Below are 9,841 nucleotides of genomic sequence, written 5' to 3'. Positions count from 1 at the left end.
TGACTCTGTGTGAATCTGAAATAAGAATGTCCTGAGATCTTAATCGACAAATACCTCCTCTGATATTCAGCAAATTTGCTAAATAATCAGGCCAAAAAAAATACTTATGCTTATATACAGTTAAAATAAACATCTACATCGGTATATTATATTCAACTTTTTAAATGTAAATCCACATAATCATATGGTGCACAGAGCATAGTGACAAATGCCTTGATACAGATTTATGAAAATGATACAGCTGCTGCATTGCACACATTGCACATATACCTTATTAACATTTTTGGGTGCGTGATTCATATTCAATCCTGCATTACAAGTTAAAAGAAAACAAGATCAACTATTACCACAGTTTAAAGGGATATTTATATATACATGTGTCATATTAGTAATGTTAGATCCCCCATTATGACATTATGATCTTGTTATCCCTTTTTTGAGTCAACAGCAAACAAGACTGTCACTTTTACAGTATGATTTCTAGCAGCTATTTTCAAATACACAAATAACAAATCCTTCTGCAATAAGGTTGTCTGTATAAAACGGTGGTGGAAGAGCCCTTGGGTGCTAGAATGGACATTATGTGGTTAATTCAGGGTTTGTAACGTCAGTGACTCAATTGCAGCTATGCCTTGACAACTATAACCTCAGTCGATAATGCTGCTGCAGTAACTTCCTAAGTCAAGGGTAATTCCGGGTCACAAGTCCACGGTGTGATAAACCACAGCAACTAGATACAATACATTATTCCATGCAGTTTGGACCTAAGCATCAGCCCTTGAAAATGCTTTGATTTTGTCTCTCATCACCTGTGGAAGGTCCAGAAAAGGTCTCTGAGCACAGCAGACGATCAGAGTTTGACTGACAGCATGGAGAATTTCCAATTTCAGCAGGACCTTGGCTACGGGCCAGAGATAAACCAGTGTGTCCTGTGTTTTATGAGTCAGTAAATGTCAAAAGTGCCAGAGGTCTAAATGCAAAGGTCCAAGTCGTGATAGCCTCAAGTCCAAACGGATGGAACAGTGTCACGATACTTACATTTATATTTGATATTGATTTCAGTCCCACAGTGGTATTTGAAAATGAGATGGATTAGATTAGACTAGACTTATTTTCAACACAAAATAGTATGTCTTATATGTCTAATATTATCTTGTATTAAAATATGGTCTGCGGTTAGTTAGCTTTATTACAGATTTAGCCTATTCTAAAGCAATTCTGGAAAGCTCCAATTCTGTTTGTTATTTTTTTTATGTACATCCATACTTGTTTAAGTGAATAACATGTTTTAGTGTCTGATTATAATCTGGGTATTGATACTTTTATTGATACTTGATACAATGCTGGTTTGGAAACATAAAACAATTTCCACATGTGACTGTCAAAGTTTTGCTTATTTTCAATGTCTTTTAAATGAACTAAACTTGCATAGTTTATAACTCCTGTTGCACACACATTTTCAGATAACAGACAAAGTGAACAGGTGCAAAGCCAGTCACAACATTTGTGTGTAAGCTGCACCCCAGTAGGATTGTGACGTAATGATAAAGAAGGTAAACATTTTAAGTGCCTGTCCCAGCACAGCAAAGAAGGAGAGGAAGGTTACGGAGCAGGCAGTGAGTGAAGAAAGAAGGATATGAAACATGTCAGATCGAACATGAGACATACGTAGCTGAAGATGCTGTGGCTGACTTTAGGAAGGAGAAGACCACTTTTAAATTGTATAAGGTTGTTTGTTCTGCACAACAAACAATGTGGCCTCGAATACAGGTTTTATGTATGGGAGGTGGGTAATGACTCCATATTGAATCTCAGTCGGGACGGCATTATTGTTATGAGCTTGTGTTGCTCCAGGACACTGGGGTACTTCATAAAAGAAATGGCATTACGAAGAAAGGAAATTATTTTTGAAATTACCTCCACCAGCCAACATCAAGTGACAACGCAGAAACACAAGTGAAATAACACAAGACTTCAAGGCAGGATAAACTATGTAAAAGCAGTTTTCTGAGTGAGTTCAGTGCTTCTCTGATGTAGCATAACGCAGACAAACATGACACTTTTATTGCATAATTTGGCTACGGAGCATCATTAGGTATCAAGTGGTCCACAGCTGATTCAGAACAGCTCTAAATTGAACAAAAAACAAAAATGAAAGATTGGTGTCTTAAGTGGCACAGCATTTGACTCCTCTATACATAAATTGTCCATTAGAGCAAATAGAGTGGGAAGATAAAACATTTACATTGTCTTACATTTACGAGCAGTATTTCTATAATGTCGAGCATAAAGCAGCAGCTCGCCTCATAATGTTAACGTGATGCTTGTTCATTATCAACGTAAGATGCCTGAAGCCTTGTGGGATCATTTTAATTCTTTATGCCCCACGTATACGGACGTTGCTTTGGTTTGCACTCCTTTCATAATTAACATTTTTGGACGGCGGGAGGAAGACAGCGACTACCTGTGGTTCTTCTGCGATGTGTATCATGAAGCATGATGCAAATATCAGCAGTTGTATGTAATATGTGTTCTTTGCTTTGAACTGACTTCTCCTCTCGATGGACTGTTTCCTTCAGGAGAAGCCACAGAGAATAATCTTCTCCTTTTTCTTCTTTATACAAACTTCAAACTAAATACAAAGAAAAGGCTCCAGGCTCGATATGGATTTCAACCACAATGATTAAAAAAAAAGACTATTCAAAGAATGCTTGCTCACTTCTTTTTCTTCCATACTAGTTGTAGTATTGTTCCCCTTGTGAAAAAATAAAAATGTTGGAGATTTTTTTGATGGCCGTAATTTCCCCTGTGGATTAAAACATGTTGTCTAAATCTAAGTCTGATAAACACACCTTCTCTTTGGTATTCCTCTAGTCATTTGATCCTCCTCTAGTCATTTGATCCTCCTCTAGTCATTTGGTATTCCTCTAGTCATTTGATCCTCCTCTAGTCATTTGATCATCCTCTAGTCATTTGATCATCCTCTAGTCATTTGATCATCCTCTAGTCATTTGATCATCCTCTAGTCATTTGGTATTCCTCTAGTCATTTGATCCTCCTCTAGTCATTTGATCATCCTCTAGTCATTTGATCATCCTCTAGTCATTTGATCATCCTCTAGTCATCTGATCATCCTCTAGTAGTCATTTGATCATCCTCTAGTCATCTGATCATCCTCTAGTCATTTGGTCATCCTCTAGTAGTCATTTGATCATCCTCTAGTCATTTGATTATCCTCTAGTAGTCATCTGATCATCCTCTAGTCAGTTGATCATCCTCTAGTAGTCATTTGATCATCCTCTAGTCATTTGATCATCCTCTAGTCATTTGATCATCTTCTAGTCATTTGATCATCCTCTAGTAGTCATTTGATCATCCTCTAGTCATTTGATCATCCTCTAGTCATTTGATTATCCTCTAGTAGTCATTTGATCATCCTCTAGTAGTCATTTGATCATCCTCTAGTCATTTGATCATCCTCTAGTAGTCATTTGATCATCCTCTAGTCATTTGATCATCCTCTAGTCATTTGATCATCCTCTAGTAGTCATTTGATCATCCTCTAGTAGTCATTTGATCATCCTCTAGTCATTTGATCATCCTCTAGTAGTCATTTGATCATCCTCTAGTCATCTGATCATCCTCTAGTAGTCATTTGATCATCCTCTAGTCATCTGATCATCCTCTAGTCATTTGGTCATCCTCTAGTAGTCATTTGATCATCCTCTAGTCATTTGATTATCCTCTAGTAGTCATCTGATCATCCTCTAGTCATTTGATCATCCTCTAGTAGTCATTTGATCATCCTCTAGTCATTTGATCATCCTCTAGTAGTCATTTGATCATCCTCTAGTCATTTGATCATCCTCTAGTCATTTGATCATCCTCTAGTAGTCATTTGATCATCCTCTAGTAGTCATTTGATCATCCTCTAGTCATTTGATCATCCTCTAGTAGTCATTTGATCATCCTCTAGTCATTTGATCATCCTCTAGTCATTTGATCATCCTCTAGTAGTCATTTGATCATCCTCTAGTCATTTGATCATCCTCTAGTAGTCATTTGATCATCCTCTAGTAGTCATTTGATCATCCTCTAGTAGTCATTTGATCATCCTCTAGTCATCTGATCATCCTCTAGTCATTTGGTCATCCTCTAGTCATTTGATTATCCTCTAGTAGTCATCTGATCATCCTCTAGTCAGTTGATCATCCTCTAGTAGTCATTTGATCATCCTCTAGTCATTTGATCATCCTCTAGTCATTTGATCATCCTCTAGTAGTCATTTGATCATCCTCTAGTCATTTGATCATCCTCTAGTCATTTGATCATCCTCTAGTAGTCATTTGATCATCCTCTAGTAGTCATTTGATCATCCTCTAGTCATTTGATCATCCTCTAGTAGTCATTTGATCATCCTCTAGTCATCTGATCATCCTCTAGTAGTCATTTGATCATCCTCTAGTCATCTGATCATCCTCTAGTCATTTGGTCATCCTCTAGTAGTCATTTGATCATCCTCTAGTCATTTGATTATCCTCTAGTAGTCATCTGATCATCCTCTAGTCAGTTGATCATCCTCTAGTAGTCATTTGATCATCCTCTAGTCATTTGATCATCCTCTAGTCATTTGATCATCCTCTAGTAGTCATTTGATCATCCTCTAGTCATTTGATCATCCTCTAGTCATTTGATCATCCTCTAGTCATTTGATCATCCTCTAGTAGTTATCTGATCATCCTCTAGTAGTCATTTGATCATCCTCTAGTCATTTGATCATCCTCTAGTCATTTGATCATCCTCTAGTAGTCATTTGATCATCCTCTAGTCATTTGATCATCCTCTAGTCATTTGATCATCCTCTAGTCATTTGATCATCCTCTAGTAGTTATCTGATCATCCTCTAGTAGTCATTTGATCATCCTCTAGTCATTTGATCATCCTCTAGTCATTTGATCATCCTCTAGTAGTCATTTGATCATCCTCTAGTAGTCATTTGATCATCCTCTAGTCATTTGATCATCCTCTAGTCATTACTCTAGTAGTCATTTGATCATCCTCTAGTCATTCGGTATTTGGTCATTCTCTAGTAGTTATTTGGTCATCCTCTAGTAGTTATTTGGTCATCCTCTAGTAGTAATTTGGTCATCCTCTAGGTCTTTTGGCCTGACAGCTGTATTCTCAACATCCTTGTCACATTACCTCAATCTCACCATAATGAACTACTTACCTACAGAGATCAGAATTAGACTATTTTTGTATCAAATTGCACTAATTAAAAGTCTTCATGAAATTATTATTCTGTGCTACCCAGTGGCCGAGTGGTTAAGGCGGCAACACATATGCCAGGCTCCATGTGAAACCAGTCGCAGTGTCATGAGTTCAAATCCTGACAACTTGCTAATAAAGCCTACGAGCCAATAGAAACAAAAAGAAAAATGAATGACGATTCAGAAACATTTTTATTTGTAAAAAGATATTGAATCAAAAATTGTAATCGGTCAAAACAAGGAAACAAATCATATTACATTTCGTACAGCACAATCAAAAGCATGTATTGTTTGATTTGTTGAGATTTTTGATAGTGACAGTTGATATGAGAGCTGAGGGTGCTGAGGGTTAGATGAAGGCTGGAAAGAAAAAGTCAAACAGCCAAAGGAAAATGATATTATCTTGAACTAAAATGTTTTAGTTCTGAACATTTCCCTCTTTACTTTCACCTTTTCTATCTATTATTACACCCACGGGTATAATATTGATGCCTTGTTCTAATTAGACATTGTGTTAAATATTTTAACAGCAACATCTGTCTGCTAATGGACATAGAGTCTCAGTTTGGCTGAACCCTTTCGGGGATTAGGTTTCAGGGTTTAAACATACATTATTATGTAGCCACTTTTCAAAAATGAAAACATGTAAATGAGAATTTGCAGCTTTTTACAATTAAATGTCACAGTGAAGAGGCGGGGCTTATCAGTTCTGCAGTTTACAGATTACAAAATATGTTCTGTCTCTACTGTATCTTAGTATTTATTTATTTATTTATTTAAGAACCTTAAAAAAGCACAATGTGTCTCCTTTAAATGTCTACCGAGTACACACATACCAACACACAAACTGGCGTCACACTAGCAATGGAGGTTAATTTAACCAAAGAATAACAAACATAAAAGAAAACCCTTAAAGCTTTGAATGACTGGAACAAGTACCAACAACTCCAGCTAACTAGAATCTGACACGAAAAATGAAATGACAAAACAAATACAATTATTTAGACTATAGTTGTCGGAGCAGTGGGTGTAATATCCAAATACGAGACTATTTCACTGAGCAACGCTGACACAATATTTACGGCACGGTTACATTTTCTCTGTGCGACTGCAGTAAAATGGGTTTGACTGTTTGCAAGCCAAAATGTCCCACCAGATTTACCCCCCCCCCGTGGCTTCTTCATCCTCATTTCCACAAGGGAGGTGTGAATTTATTTTTATTTCTCTAACAGCTTTTGACATTTTTCTTTTTGTAGGAACACAATGTAGGGCCTGAATCCTGCTAACAATGCTTTTAGCCGGCCGTAATGTTCTTTGCAACCCGCTGCTGCTGAGTGAGTGTTCAGGACCGAGAGGATTAGCCAGTTTTGCTTTTCTTTGGCTGAAATACAAATGATATTGTAGTTTTCCACTGAAATAAAGTCAGTAAGTCAGTAGCTTATCTTGTAACAAAAACTATATCAACCACCAATGAACTTTACCCTTTGTCTGCTGTGATTGAACACAATGCAATGTTTAGTGGTTGAAGAGTAAAAACTGAAGGCGTAAAGGGAATATTGACGATATGTGTTATACAGGTGTTTATGGCAAAATAAATACAATATCTAAATATATCTGTGTACGTTGTTGCTGTTTTTATTATGGCATAGACATCACAATCTGAATACATGTGTCAACTTTTCATTTTTTTGTGTAGATCTGCAAAACACTGTCACAACACGAGTCAGAAGAGGTGCACTTTGCTGCTAACTCAAGTGACACTTGTCCATGGTTAAATTAATGAACACATCATTTCTTAAGGCCATTCAATTTGTTCAAATGTCTCACGCAAATCAATAACTGCATTTTAATTTGTATAAAATGGAATGATGAGAGTAGTATATTGTATTGTATTGTATTGTATTGTATTGCATTGTATTGTATTGTATTGTCTTGTCATCATTTGCAGCATTCTCAGAGCAGTTCGCACACATACAGACACATACGTCCAATGCATCGGATCTCACAGTTTGTGTGCTGTATATTTTGCTTCACCCCGTGTATCATATAAATGTTTTAGTTACATTTGTGTGCACATGTTCCATTGACTATTGATTATAGCCTGCATGTTTTTAATAAAGCACCATGACCTTTTGTGTGAAACAGGATTACTCATGACATTCGCTCCTTTGTTTCCCTTGACATAATAATCTTATTTTCTATGTGTAATATGTTTCCCTTTTGTCTGTGGTTTGTTGACTTATTCTGGCATCCCTGTATGCCATGTCTGTACATCAAATATTGAAAGCGTTTATAAAATATGGAGAAGCACCATGTTTGAATTGACGTTTGGCAATGTACCTGTCTTCCACGTCGTTAAATGTCAGACATGTCCAAATAGAGCAATTGAGTCTCCTCTTAATGTTGAGACAGTCAGACAGGGATAAATCACATCCGCTGCAGGTAGGTTTTGGGCTACAATCGTGACGTGATTGTGACGTGTGATAAGTCCAAGAAAAACAGACTGACTGGTTTGCAGATGCGTGTTCTCGCTTACCTCATAATCCTCAGAGCTGAACTGAGGAGTTTGTGTCCCAGCTGCTCCTTGTCCTTGTCACTCTGTCTCTGTGGGATCTATGGCTGCCTCAAACTGTGCTTGAAGACATCTGTCAACATGTGCGACTCAAGGCTGCACCTCTTGGGAATAAGACATCACGGCCAGTATATGTCAACCTGTAAAAGAGGGTAGACTAATAAAATGTCCTCATCTTTAAAAGGTGTGACTTTTCTGATTGCTTTGCCTGGAATGTTCCACAATTATGGCCTTAAACGTATCTATGTTGCAGTCATTCAGTTGCAGGTGTTTTTATCACTAAAACGACACCATTGGCAGCAGATGAGATAATTTACCTAGCAACCACATTGTGTACCACATTGTATTAAATGGTTATTTAAACTGTGTCCGTTGCAAGAAAATGATGTGTTTCAGTCGTCCTCGGAGCTTGAATCTTGTACATTTCCACTCTTTTCCTTTCCGAATTCCTAAATTCTGAGAAAATTTCAGAGCACAAGTTAGAAAATGGAACATGCTGCGCCCGGCATTTGGTGAATGATAAACACCCAGATAAACACAGCTTCATAATTAATAGTACTTGTGATATTTTACCAGCATTTGCTCTCTACTGCCCCGTGCTGCCTCTGAGCTATGGTTATACTAATGTTGCTAAAGTCTACACAGAGCTAATGTACACAAAAGCAACAATTTACTCTCAAACATTGTTTTATGAACTGGAAGTGTAATAACAATGTCAATAATTATTGTTATATGAGCACTTTCCTTGTTATATTACTTATACTACTGTAAAACACTGGTAATTGTTTTTCCTATTTGACGGAAGCATAGATAGAGGTATTTACCTCTACTTCCGGTATATTTGTACTTTATTAAAACTTTTCTTCCACAAACTACTTCTTAACTGATGTAAAACTATGATAACTATTTACCCAGTCATAATTAGAAAAATAATTTAAGCACATAATGGAGACAATCTGACAGCGTACCATCCAAATGTTACACCTTTGAATGAGCCTTTCTGTATATTTTAGATGAATATGATAACTAAATGCTATTAAAGGACTGTTCATCGTTGTATTCTAAACTGAAATGTTTTAAAGGTCATTTTCAAAACCAGGTGTAAATCAGGACTAAATTGGTCTAAATCAGGACAAAACCAGATGTAAATCAGGACTAAACCAGGTCTAAATCAGGACTAAACCAGATTTTAACCAATGACTGACACTTCACAAGGCTAAAACTAGATCAGGACAAATAAAGAACAAGTAAATAGGGGCTAAAAGTACCACCAAAGTTCCTAAACCACACTTTGAAAAGTAATGCATTAAATTAACAGGAAGGAGGTTAAATATGTGCTACATCTGGCCACTTTTCTGAAAGTCCTGATTTTGCTGAAGTCAATGAGGCGTGATGCTGTATAAATTCACTTATGTCAAAATCGAGGTCTATTTCTAAGCTGTCATAAACCAGTGTAAACATTATTGATGGCAGTGTGTCTATAATGAATATTCAGCAGTTCGGTCAAAGCAGAAGAAGTCTTTGAACATGGCAGGAGTGTGTGTGTGTGTGTGTGTGTGTGTGTGTGTGTGTGTGTGTGTGTGTGTGCATGTGTGTGTGCGTGTGTGTGTGCGTGTGTGTGTGTGCGTGTGTGCGTGTGTGTGTACGTGCGTGTGTGCGTGTGCGTGTGCGTGTGCGTGTGCGTGTGTGTGTGATTCACTGACCCTTTCAACATCAGGTAATCTCAGCACTTGAATGTACATCAATGTATTCTTGTTAATGCAGATTTACTTCTATAAAACCAATTCAGCAAACAACATGCCAATTCACAATGGTTAGCTGTATAATATGTGACGTTAATAACTTTGTAATAATATTAGACAATGTAGGCTATTTCATTATTTGACAGGGACATAAAATGAAAAATTGTCACCAGAAAAAGAATCTATGGACGCATCTTGCAGACGAATGACCATGATTAACATTTAGTTAGAGCTTTAGTGGATGTGGTCCCAGTTCT

This window comes from Eucyclogobius newberryi, unplaced genomic scaffold (assembly GCF_026437365.1).
Source record: "Eucyclogobius newberryi isolate DKJ021-1_F unplaced genomic scaffold, fEucNew1.0.hap1 SCAF_5, whole genome shotgun sequence".
Classification (NCBI taxonomy): Eukaryota; Metazoa; Chordata; class Actinopteri; order Gobiiformes; family Gobiidae; genus Eucyclogobius; species Eucyclogobius newberryi.
Note: the sequence above shows the minus strand (reverse complement) of the source record.